The following is a 13,741-nucleotide window of genomic DNA, read 5'->3' on the forward strand; positions in this document are numbered from 1 at the left end:
GAAATTAATGCGGGTCTGTTACTGAATTTAATTTATTACCTGAATGTGACTTTAAGTAGGCAAATTCTTGAAAAATGAACCCCATTTGACTGGAATTTTTCACATTTTCATTCCAAATGACCATCTAACTAGGATAGTATGCAAAATAATGGACTTCGGTCATTATGCAATTGTTTTCAATTAAGATATTAATATTTTTGCTTAAATGAGCCAAAAAACGAGAAGAAGAAGAAAAAACAATCCGCACAGTGATCATAATAAACGTCTTTTACAAACATACACAACAAGAACAGCAATCGCTGAAAAGGTTATTTTTACAAGAATAAATGAACTACGTTAGTTGTCTGGATGTCCTAAAAATCAAAGAACAGGAAAAACTGTCTTTGAACTCAGTTGTGTATTTGTGAATACGCCTCATCCCAAATACACACATGGAAAATCTTTTGTTTTTGGGGGGTAGCTGGAGGCATTAGTTGGCTGTGGCGATTGACGCATCTGTGTACAGAGGTGTCGACCGGCGTGAGGTGAGAGGGGGCCGACCCTGGCTGCTAACATTAATTTTGCTTCCACGTTTTATCTAAGATATAAACACACCTCTGAAGGAGAATTTTGAATGAATTTGCGGAGACATGATCAGAAGTTCTCAATAAATCATAATGCAGTCGTTATTTGACTGTATTAGATTAACAAGATTTTTTTTAAGTGATTGCGTTATTTGATGGGAATAATAAAAATATGCCTGACTCGGTTTCTATTTTGACAGGTTTATATTTGTTTAATTAATTTATGTTACTTTATTTTTTTTTGTTTATTTTATCATTATTTATTAAATGTTTTTGCTAATGTGAATGACACGCTAGGCACTGCTGTTTTCCTCCAAACTACCTGTTCTAACCGTCATTTCAAGATGGTCAACTGTGAGTAAGCGTCGTGGTCCTTTTGAGAAAGCGTTCATTTTTAGCACGAACCAAGAGAAAAGAAATAAAATAACTTAAAATACGGAAATAAATAGTAAACACTGACTACCACAATGTTTCAGTGATTCTCAGTGAAAACACCGAAGAAGACACAGTTCTGTAGATTCAGTTCTGTAGATTTTATGTCATTTCTCTTTATTCTTCACAATATCTTGAACAACATGTACCAGCACAGTTGCTGAATATTCTGTCATATGCTGTTGTTAAGAGCAATAAAGGAATATGGAGCGACTTTCCTGGTGATGTCATGATTTACTGAAGACTGAAGAAAAATTAAATAAAACATATTTGACTCAGTCTGAAAAAAAAAAACTGCTGGACATTAACCAGACGTACATCCTCGAAATGTACCTGTCTGTTACTGCGGGCGACGATGTGTTTCACAAGGTGAATGAAAAAAAATTGTTATATGTGTGTGTATTTAATCTCTCTAATGTACCTGGGATGGGCTGTAGGCAGTCGAGCCTAACTTCACTGTCTCCTCTTCCCATACCTCAGTACCACAAAGCAAAAGTCTTGCACACCTTTATACATGAAATGTACCATCGTCATTCTGATAGGATTTAACTGCTCATCTTTTGTTTGGAAATTCACTGTGTATTTCTCAGAGTGGGTTGGCCAGCCAGTGAAAACACAGCCATCCGCTGCATTATGCTATACTCATATGCAGTCTTCTGATCCTATTTTAAGGATAGATGTTTCCTCTGTCTCTCGCCCTCAGTCTCACCTCAGTCTCTGACAGAGGGTTAAGGGTTAAGCATCGCTGGCTCTGTCTGGCTCAGCAGCAGCATACACTCACCTCGGTGTGAAATATTACAGAGGGCTGGTGCTTCACAAAGGGACAGTTATAAGCATATTTTTCCAGAGCTCTTCTCTGGCCTAAATAGGTAAACAAGGAGAGGTGGATGAATAAACCCTGGGAAGAGGAAACACTGTCCCAGTCTGAGGAGAGCTCACAGAGTCAGAGAGAGAGAGGGAGCACAAACACACAGACACACACACATACACACACACACACACACACATGCACGCACATGAGATGAACTGAGGAGGAGGAACAAGGGGCTTCAGATCCATCGGCCTTGCATGGGGGGGGGGGGGGGTGCTGTCTCGGTTTCAGTTCTTCGTGGTCAGATGTTGGTGCTGTCTATTTGGTATTCCATCACAACAGCCACTGTAATGATGAGCAAACTGCAATGATGTGGAAATGGCAATCTGCAAAACAGATGCAAGTAGAGTCCTCTCCACTGTCATGATAGTTAACCAGGACCTTGTCAACTCTCTCTACATATACAGCATCCTGTCAAACTTCCATCCTGATCATTGGTTTTAGTAAGTTATTGATTTATTTTTTATGCAGTTAACATTATCCATGGATGCTGCTGGATATTTACTGAATGTATTCAGGTTAAGAGAACTTATTGGAATTGATATGAGCTTCTTGTCTTGTTTTCTGTCTACTCGTGAGCCCTAACTAGCAGTTAGAACAGGCAATTTTTGATGGCAGAGTGGCGTAGTGGATATGAAACTCACTTGTAACCTTCAGTCAGTCTGATGAAGGCTGAAATGAAATGTGAAAGATTTTTTGATGATTTCCATTTTTATTTTATTTGCCACAGCATCCTTCTAACAGCAGATTTAGTTGGGGTTTTTTTCTTGCACAATGGTGGTATTGCAGCTTCGTTCCTCAAATTGTTATATCACCATTGGTTAGAAAAGCCACTGCAATCATGACTTTGGTTTCTATTGCAGGATCTTTATTGTATTTTAATGTTATTTTATTAGTGGAGGAAGAGCTGTCACAGTGTGCAACAAAGGGGGGCAGGTCAGAGCAAGGGAGAACACAGGGCCCGGGCGAAACCAGGAACAGTCACATCCCCCCCGTATGATCCCCCCCACCCCCCCTTCCTGTACCTCAATGCGGATTGAGCCCTTGGATGCGTCTGTCACTGCTGCATTTCCATTTCAAGTTCAGGAAATCTAAACTTTCCTCTCCTAATCACCCTCACCCTTGAAAGGGGATAAAAAGGTTTAGCAGGGGCAGTAATTGTCACCAGAGACAAACATTACCCTCCCACACACACACCGTCCTTTCCACCCCGCTAAGGGCCTGGGGGCCTTTAGCATGCTAATGTAGGGAGCGCTTAATTTCGACACTGGGGGGTTTAAAATTAGCTCTCTTCCTTCATCCTGAATCTGTATGAGAGCACGGCTTCTGAAAATAATCCTTGTGTTTGTAAGTACACTGAGAGTATGGTAGTTGTCTATGTCATATAACTCTCTTGGGTTGCTGCTGAATGCTTATCCCATTATTAGAGGTAGTGTTAAAAGTCTGTTGACATGGATACCTGTTTGAGCTTTTTTTCTCACATCTTAAAGGTGTGAGGAAAGCAGGAGACAGATTTACAACCAGTTTTAAAGTTGTGTTTCCACTGGGTTGGCTAGCAACAGAGTGTATTTTTTGGTGAAAGTTCCTTTTGTTACAGTACTGTCATTTTTTCAGTATGGGATTTTTTTTTTAATTAATCAAACCTTGTCTTACTGAATTTCAACCTTCCTGTTTCTACATGTATTCATATTTCATATGGTCAAGAAACGATTCAGACATTTTGCTGATGGTGGTAAACAGGAGAGACTGCCCTTTGAGCTAAGATTTATGCTAATTGTACACATTCAGAGAGGTCAGGCCTTATCACCACCCCAGAACATCAGAAAGAAGGACGACACGGAAACCACAGGTACCAAGTGACCAGCAAACAAACCATTAATTAATCAGCACAAGTGGGTGGTAGGTGTGTGTGCCTCTCACAATCAATGCTTCAGTAGCACCCATGCATGCATGAGCACACAGAGACACACACACACACACAGGTAGCTCAGTACGTATTTCCTGACACACCTAAACTCTTACCACACAATGTATCGTCATCAAATACTATTATATTGTATAATGACAGACAAGATAGAAGGAATATATTGTGATATATCTCAAAACGTATTGTACCACTATGTGTACTGTACAAATTACCCCGTAGAATATGTAGCACAATGCAATATATTGTGCAATAACATATATTGTTTTAAAAACTGCAATAAAGGCTTGAACCTAAGCACATTAATACAACAATGACTGACATTCATTATTTCCTATATATGATATGTATTTTGGCATGAATTGAAAAGTGTATTCCACCTATTTGTGTTTCCTATTGCGACATATGTTGACATGTATGTTTTTTTTTGTTTTTTTTTTTGGTAAGGTCCAGTTCAGAACATCAGAGGATCAGCTGTGTTTGCGATGGTGCGCTGCTCTCCCTCCTCCTCTCGCTAAAGGGGATTTTATGTGAAGGGTTTGTGTTGATGGGGTCAGCGCACACCAGTGTGTGAGAAAACACAATTAAAAGGGGGGGGGGATGCCACAGGCCTCGGTCATGTGACAGCGACAGCGGAGAGCAGGCCGTACTGTGAGAGTCCGTTTTAGGCTGAGAGGGCAGGCCGTGACGAAGGCCACCTTAACATTTGACCTGAGAATATTCCCTTTCTCATTACATTACATTACATTAGTCATGTAGCAGACGCTCTTATCCAGAGTGACCTACAGATGCTACAAGTTTTACTTTACATTTATACAGCTGGATATTTACTGAAGCAATTATGGGTTACCTTGCCCAAGGGTGCAGCGGCAGTGCCCCAGTGGGAAATCGAACCAGCAACCTTTTCATTACAAGCCCTGCTCTTTTACACTATGTTACACTGCCACTCCACACGTCTGTCTGTCTGTCTGTTTAGCTGGCCTGTTAAAGGAGCACAGGAACAGCATTTTACCACCAGAGGCCAAGGTTAATTCAAATTGGTGAGTCTGAAATCTTTTTTGTTTTGCTGTCCTAGAATCAACAGCACTGTGGACAGGTGGTCATCCATTTTACTTCCTCTGTCTGTGAGTCTGTCTGTCTGTGTGCCCTCAGGATTCAGTATCCCCCCCTGTATTAGACACAGACAGCAATAACTTACTCCTGCCTTGTGTGACAGCTATTTGCTACACCACATTGTTCATAATAGGGCAACTTTAACAACAGTCACTGACATCACTAACATTTTTTTCCTAAAATATGTTTCATATTTCTGTACATTGATATAATTGGACATTTACTGAAGCAGGTCAATATAAGTAACTTATGACAGCAGTGCCTCATCTGGAATTCAGTCCTGTAACCTGGGAGGCAGTGTAGCATAGTGGTGAGGAGCAGGACTCGTAACTGAAAGGTTGTTGGTTTGATTCTCCACTGGGGCACTACTTTTGTACCCTTGGGCAAGGTACTTAACCCACAATTGCCTCAGTAAATATCCAGATGTATAAATGGATAACATAAAAAAAACTACAACCTATGTAAGTCACTCTGGGTAAGAGCATTTGCTAAATGACATAATGTAATGTAATGTAACCCTTTGGCTTCTGTCAGTTCCCACACAGCGAGTCCCCTCCGTGCTCCTGTAGGTTGTTAAAGTCCCATCCCTGTTACAGTCTCAGGCTGGGTGGTGGGTGTTCCGCAGTCAGAGACCACCTGGGATTTACTGTAGTCAGGAACTACTGTTTTACTGCATTTACACTGCAGCTTTATGGGAGAGGAAGCCCCACATTTCTGTGTCTGTTTTTATGTAGGGCTATCAGGGAGGTGCTGGTCCACAGTGATGACAGGCAAACTGAATATACAAAATACAGAGTGACTACAACATCTAGACTCAGCAAGCATGGGTGTCGTCAGACTTTTCTCTCCTGATTATCTCATAATTTTGCAGACACTTTTATGTGGCGTGATTCATGAGCATGCCTATGCATAGGGTTAAACGAGAGTTTACCCTTCTGTTTTTTCAAGTTCATGTTTTTGGGGCATTTGTGTGGCAGGGAGGTAGCATGGGGGAGGAAGTCAGGATGTTATGAGAGAGAAAGGGGTGGAGCAGAAGAGGGAGACATGAAGCAGGGGGTGTTAAAGGAAAGTGGAGGCTGAAAGCAGAGTCAGGACTCGGGGTAGTGTTTTGGCAGAGAGAGCCAAACATTAGAGGGGAAAATGTCATTCATCATGTCATGTACTGACCATCTTCGAATGCCTGGACATTATGCAATTGTGATTTTTTTTTGTTGATATTGTTATTTGTTACCATTGCTGCTTTTTTTTTTTGCTGCTGTATTTTTGCATATTGAATTTCACTTCCTTTGTGACCAAATGCATTATCCAGTGCAAAGAGGAATCCTCGTCCCTCATTTCTGTTGGCATGAAGTGAAATAAGAGCATTCTTTAGACATAATTACCAGTGATATCAGTGTCTCACCCCTCGATCCTATAATTTCCTGATAATGATGAGCACTGTACCACTACTCCATATAGTGAGTAAAATACACAAATAACGATCCATCACGCTAATTCCTTCTGTATATCAGTTCTGTTAATAAAAGCCATGCTCCCAGCAGGGGCTCTGTGGCAGTGTCTCTGCAGCCCAGCTCCTGTCTGTCTGTCTGTGGCGTCTGAAGGCCAGGCAGGAGCAGAGGGGCTAGCAGGCTGTAAAATTAGATTAAACAAAGGGGACCCGGCTGGGTCAGGGCCCTTTACAGCATTCCCACGCCTGCATAAGCACTTTGAGAAGTGTTACCTGGATAGAGCACTATTCCTCCTACCCCCCCCCCCCCTCCCCCCAACTTCCTTCAGAGCACCAATCGGCCGATGGAGTTACTTGTCCCAGGTGCACAAACAGTTAAGCTCGGCCACAGATCAAAGCCTCTGGTGAAAGGACAATAGACCTGACCCTCTCCTCCTTCACCTCCGCACAGCGTCAAATTTCCGCTCCCTGCTGTTCTCTCTCCACGGCACCCCCCATTGGCTCGCTCTCCACACCCAGCACAGATTACGCGACTTGGCCAATGGCAGTGGGGCGATGCGAATGGTCACCTAGTTTATGTTGGTGAATGCTGCAGCAAATCCGATCTCGAGAGCATCTCCGCACTGGAGAGATTTTTACAGAGATTTTACATGGTGCGTGGAATACACACCGGCCGGGTTTTCATCAAATCTTAATTTATTTTGTATAAGATGTAGAATTGCCTGAATAGATAGATTAAATAGGTTTCCAGTTGCCTCTGCTCAGCTCATTTCTGGTAAAGAGACCAGCTACTGTCTATGTGAGTGACAAACAGTGGAGGCCAATGTGACAGTGTGAGCGGCACAATACCCACACTGCCCCTAGTGGCCATCTCTTAACTCTGACTGTATCCTCCAAAAGCAGTAACATCCTGTTTAACCTGGTATCTTTTTGCTCTTTACTTCATAATGATGTAAGGAAGACAGTAGACCTTTTCTCCTAAAAACTGTTCTATTTTTCTGCTATTATAACCTTTGTTGGTGAATAAACCATCAGAGTACTGTGCTATTAATGTATAGGGTTTTGTTCTCCCTTACAGTTCAGTGACCTCTCTTACACAGACACGTATTTATCTTCATTGCAAGGCCATACTGTCTTGTTCTTCGGCACAATGGCAAACTATAGCAACCTAACAAAGGCACCAAGACGTGGTAACTCTAACCATTCAAGTGAACTGAAATCTGGATCTAAAACACAGTGCATCTCTTAACTTCTGTAATACTGTCCACACTTTCAGTGGCACTGTAAGAAATACCTCTGTCCTGTTTAAAAATCATCAGGAAAAAAAAAAACAAGTTAGAGGTAAAACTCAATGTTAGTTGCATCTAGTTTGTATGGGTCATAGATTTCAAATTTTACAAAGGAAAAGCTCAATGAACTAAGTTCATTTGAGCTTCTGGTATAGTTCCATAAACTACACCACAGCAACCGATGTCTCATATAAACTCCAGAATGCGTTGTGCTTGCTGCTGGTCTCTCTGGACTGGCCAAACCAAGCCGTGCATGCTGGATGATGAGGGCAGACAGGGGCAATGTTCAAGGGATCACCGCCCATTGCAAGTTAAATGTTACAAAATAATTACATACACTTAAAAGTCCATATTATCTAATGCATTCATCAGAGCCTCCTGAATATGCTTTGATGTTTCATATTGAGATCAAAACAATGACGTTTTTCCAGTAAGTATTAATTAATTTCACATCCACCCCATGGGGGAAATGTAGCTTTAGAGGAAAGAAAAATTGAAATAAAACAATTTCTCCTTCGACTGATATGGTTTTCTGAAAATCATTTGTATACTTTCTAAATTTTAAGATAAAGAACAACTTTACAACACATTTGTTTGGCAGTTTAGAGTATTTGGTGTTTCTCAGCTGGGTATTGACCTCAAAACGTAGCACTAATAGAAAAACCTATTAGAGGCTTCTCTCTTTATGCTTGCAAAATTAGACATCGGCAGTCAAAGTATAGAGTGCATGCTATAATGTCACCAAATAAGGCTCTGTTATGTGGCAGTTAATATTATGAGATTTTTTAAAATGAGGGTCCAATAAAATCAGAATTCAGAGAATAAGAATTCACTTGTTATGCCCCAACATTAAGAACCAAGCTACTGCAAATGTTGGTGCGCATACATAAATTTCATTACTAGTAATTCATAAACAACGATATCATTCTAGCCTTGAAGTTGAAGTGCTCAAAACCCAAGAGTTGCTAAACACAGAACCAGAGTAAAAATGATCATTTGACTTGGCTTTACATAGAGGGCCTGGGAAATGTCTGTCCGAGCAGACGCTTACATCCCGGCCTTTGATTGAAGTCTCTTTGTAGTGGGCCCTGAGGTGGTGCGGTAGTCAGTAAAAGTGAGCCTTGAATGGGCCCTTCACAGGAAGTGGTTTACACGGTGCCCCCCCCCTCCATGCCACCAACCCCCCCACCCCCCCCGCCTGCACCCCATTGTCTCCAAATCTCTCTCCCACTTCATTACTATTTCCATGATAAAGGTACAGTAATTACACCCCCCCCCCCCCAAATTCTACTGCCGTCCCTTCATCTTAGGTCTCTCATTTGCTTTTTCCTCCTTTCCTTTTCTCCTTCGTTCTCTCGTTCATCTTTACGGTGGCTCTAATGACCCAGTAACATTGAGCTAAATAAAAATCTATGTAAAATGCAAGGAGGCACCAGCAACAAGTGTGTTGCAATGTTCTTTGTTGACATTAATCAAGGGCAGACACCCTTGCCTGTGCTGACCCACAGAACAGACATAATATCCATTTACACAGCTGGATGTTTACTGAGGCAATTTAGGTTGCGTACTTTGCTCAAGGGAATCAAACCTACATCGTTCAGGCGACAAGTCCAGTTCCCCTACCCCACACTGCTACCATTGTAAACTCTCTTTGCATCTCTACAGCAGAAGTAATATGTACACGTTTAAAATGTGCCTTCACATTACTGGTTTTAGTTAATATTTAATCTGTTGCATTTTGTAGAATTTATCGTAGTCTGTTTGGTCCTTCAGGCACAGCTTTTCCATAAACAATCCATGTCAAGTGCAAGCAATCTCTTAACTGTAACAGGCTTCTGTGAAGTTACATCACTTACATTGCAGTAAAAATGTGTTGCTGTTTGTCTTTGAATGTGTCTCTGTGACCCTGGATATTTGGTGGCAGTGTGGCACAGGTGTTTGGAAATGAACTTGCGCCACATGGTTGCAGGTTTAATTCCCAAGTTAAACTCTGCTATTGTTGCATTGCTTCAGTAAATACCCGGCTGTACAATGTAAACACCCACCGATAAAGGGCATCTATCAAGCAAATAACCAGCAATAAAAGTCTGTGCTTTCTGAAGCTCTGCCCTGCAGGTGAAGCAGGGGATTAAGACCTTAAGCCCTCAATTCGGCAGTTGCAAAGACACACCCCCAGTGTGAGGGGCTGCTCCAATCCATCATCATAGAGGTGAGGTGCCTCAAATCATGTCTGTACATGTGACTTAGCATACAGATATTAAATCATATAACAAGTGCATATTCCATATCAGTTTATAAAAGGTAAAAAATTTAGAAAATTTGTAAAACATGTGTGGATGTGGATGGACACAGGTAAAATATAGAATTCCTCTTACCGGCCACGAGTAAAGGCAGTAAAACAAGGCAAGCTCTCCATCCAACCAATCAGAGTCGCTCACTTGTGTACTTGTGTCCAGACACAAGCAGAATCACTTCAAACACAGCTCATCCTTTCAGAGGCAGGGGTGAGCTATGGGATACGGGGATCGTGCGTTGGTGGGGACGAAAGAGGAAAAGGGCAGCACCTTTCAGATTTTAATGTGAGATAGAGATCGGAACTAAACAAGAATACAATCTGCACACTCATAGTCCAGGTCAAAAAAGTGCACACACACACACACACAAGACAACATTTATTTATATCAATATCAATATAACAATATCAACTTTGTATATGTTCACACACAAATCTGGGCACAAATATGGAATCACATGTAAGAGCACCTATGAAAAAAGGAAATAAAGGAAAAAATGGTTAAACACATGTTCATATAACATGTGGAAAATACCAACGCCCCTTTTCGATAAACAATTTGTTCAGCGGAAATATCTGTATATGCTTAAGGGGAACTGTAGTAAAACCACGTTCAGAATAGCACCTCACTACAACAGTTGATCCTTACCAACAAAAAAAATGCATTACATTTTACTGTACAGACCATGCATTGTCTGCGATGCAGATCAGCATTTCAAAGATTAGCACATTATCCCTCCCAGTGACACATTGGTGGCAGTACTGAATTTGAGCTGTTGGAACATGGTGGAGGATTCAGCCATCCCTGCTCCAAAACACACCGTCCAGTGGACACACAGCTGGACGTCCTCTTCTTTATTTGGTGACAACTTCATTGATCCTTCTTTTTACTCTTTCCACATGCCTGATCTGACAAATTTAGTCCTCCTGATCCCCACCCCCCCCATCCACCCCCATCCCACCCCCTATTATCTATTTACAGAAACAATGCTGGAGACAACCTATGCACACACCGACAGGAGAAGCGATGTTTGATCAGCACACTGTACTTTGATTAAAGGACAACTGCATGACATCCTGACACCGCCCTCCCCCGGAGTGCAAATAACGGACCAGGGATGGTCGATGCGGCCATCCTTCTGAGATTCTGCCTGCATTTTCACTCATTCTGGCATGTTTGTTTCAGATTATACATGCTAAATATTGACTCAGAGATTGTACATATATAACATATATTTATTTGTCTCAATAAAGACAAATGTATGTTCCGTGTTGCTTAGGATTCCTTTGTTTGCTCTAGTTTCACATAGAGAGCCTTTAACAAAAGATTTGCCTAAATATGAGGAGTTTCTCTCATGGAGACAATCGTTAGCTTCTCCTTTAAGAATTGTATTTGACTTCGATCGATGGTATTTCTTGTTCCATCTAGTGTCAGTGGTGTAAACTGGTGTAAAGGCTCCCCCTGCTGGCTCCAATAGTCCTCACAGCAGAAAAACTACTTCAAAATCTAAATCGTTACACACATTATCCCTAATGTGTCTTTTAATTAATCGTTTTTTTTTTTTTTTTTTTTTGTCATCGGCCCGAGCAAATTTTTGGGAGCCAACTGAAATGAAAACTGACTCCTGTACATAGACATGCTTGTTGTGTTCTACGCCACACTGTGGCGCTGTTCGACAAATATTTTACCTGGCATTACCGATTGAATCCTGAACACGCTGAACGATCTGCATATTTACATAGCTGTAAGCATGTAACGTGGGCTGTGGTTTTCTGGGTGAACCAATTAAATACCGGCGCAAATACTACTCAACAAGAAGTGATGAAAAGTGACCTCATCGTCAAAATGGATATTTGTCAGTTAGACAAACATTATATCATCGGGAGTATTTCACTTTTAATGATTATATGTCACATTATCAACATAACGAATATGTCTCCCTTGTTTCATAATAAAAAATTGCAATTAGGAATGTCTCCCGTACAAAATGCACAGATGATCTCTGTTAACATGCCAAAACCTACATTTCAATGCTTCTGTGCTGCAAGCATATTGTTGCTTTATTTTTTATTTTTCCCCCTTTTTGCCACTTTTTTTTCCCTTGGATATCTCAATATGAAATTTGCTGAAACTTGCTCTGATGAGAAATGATGAAACATACTGTGATCATCCCGAAAACTTTGTTGTGTGTGTGTGTGTGTGTGTGTGTGTGTGTGTGTGTATGTGTGTGTTGTGTTTTTCTGGTTTTAGTTGTTTCATCATTTCATTGGAATTTTAACCTCTATAATGTGGAACTTCATGGTAGTTTGTAATTGTGGCTGAACACTCTTTACTTCCACTCTGTAATGACAAATGGCAAAATTGTAATTGTGCACACCAACAGAATTCAAATGATACTTTAGCTATGGAAAGGTACAACATTTAAACTAACAAACATTACACACAAATTGCTCCACTTCCTTCTTTCACATTCCATCCTCCTCCAGTCAAATTGGAAGAACCTCTGTGCTTGAAGTGAGTCAGTGAGTTTTCTCTTGCTCTTAAAACTGCCTTTTGGGCTGAAATTACCCCAGTGACCGTGCTTTTTCTAAAAGTAATGTGCCATTTGGTGTAAACCATAACTAGAATAGGTGTATGTCCTTACATTATTTAAACATTTGCTAGGTAAGCATTTGTCCTGGACAGCATGCATTGGTTTCATTTTACACACTCTCCATTCACACAGCTGTATATTTACACTGGGGTGGCAGTGTAGCATAGTGGTGAGAAGCAGGACTCATAACCAGAAGGTTGCTGGTTTAATTCCCTGCTGGGGCACTACTGTTGTACACTTGGACAAAGTATTTAACCCAGAATTGCCTCAGTAAATATACAGCTCTATAAATGGGTATCACGTAAAAAACTGTAACCTGTGTGAGTTCCTTTGGATAAATCCGTCCGCTAATTGCCAATAATGCAATGTAATGTGATACACCACCCCCACTTAACATCCAGGTTAAGTACCTTGCTGAAGGGTACAGGAGCGATGCCCAACCCAGGATTATCTCCTGTGCCTTTTCCTCAGGCTGTGTTCTGTACCACACAGGGTTTCACAGCATAAAGAGGGGCGTCTGACGCAAAATGAAATGTGAGGTGAGGGTTAAAAGGAGTGCTGGGAGTCTGAGGGCTATCGCATCCTGCTGCATTCAGGGGTCCCCGGGGACGCACTTGAGTGTTCACAGACACATGCAGCTCTTACCTGCCTGCCTGCTTCAAGATACATGAGTGAGGCTGCTTGCGACATTAGACTGTTTCTTCGCTTACACTGTAAGAGGAAATCCTGATGCAAGTGCAATTTTTTTTATCCCTGTTCTGCATAAATAAGTATGAGGAAGACAGTGCCCTGACCCTGTCTTAGGTGACGGAGTTTATAGTGAGCATGTTAACACAGAGAACTCGTAAACATGGAGAAAAGGCAAACTGCTTTTTAAATGCACAAATAGTGTAATGTAATGATTTTCATTGAGGTTTTTGTTGTCTGTTTAAGCTTTGGGTTTTTTGGACTTTTGGACCTTTTTTGGAAGTTTTTGGCTTTTCTTTCATCTCAATGCCTGCTTTGTTTTCTCTTGTGACATTTCTGTTGACAATCTAAGAAGGAAACCACCAATTACTACAAATTGAATTGAAAAATGAAATATAATTTATAATGGAAAGGGAGTTAATAGAATATTATGTGTTTTTTTTCATGAACTGTAAAATCACGTCACTTTACTTACCTCACCTACATTTCAACTTGTCCCTTTACATTTTATGTATCTTGTGGCATAAA

This window comes from Megalops cyprinoides, chromosome 21, assembly GCF_013368585.1.
Source record: "Megalops cyprinoides isolate fMegCyp1 chromosome 21, fMegCyp1.pri, whole genome shotgun sequence".
NCBI lineage: Eukaryota > Metazoa > Chordata > Actinopteri > Elopiformes > Megalopidae > Megalops > Megalops cyprinoides.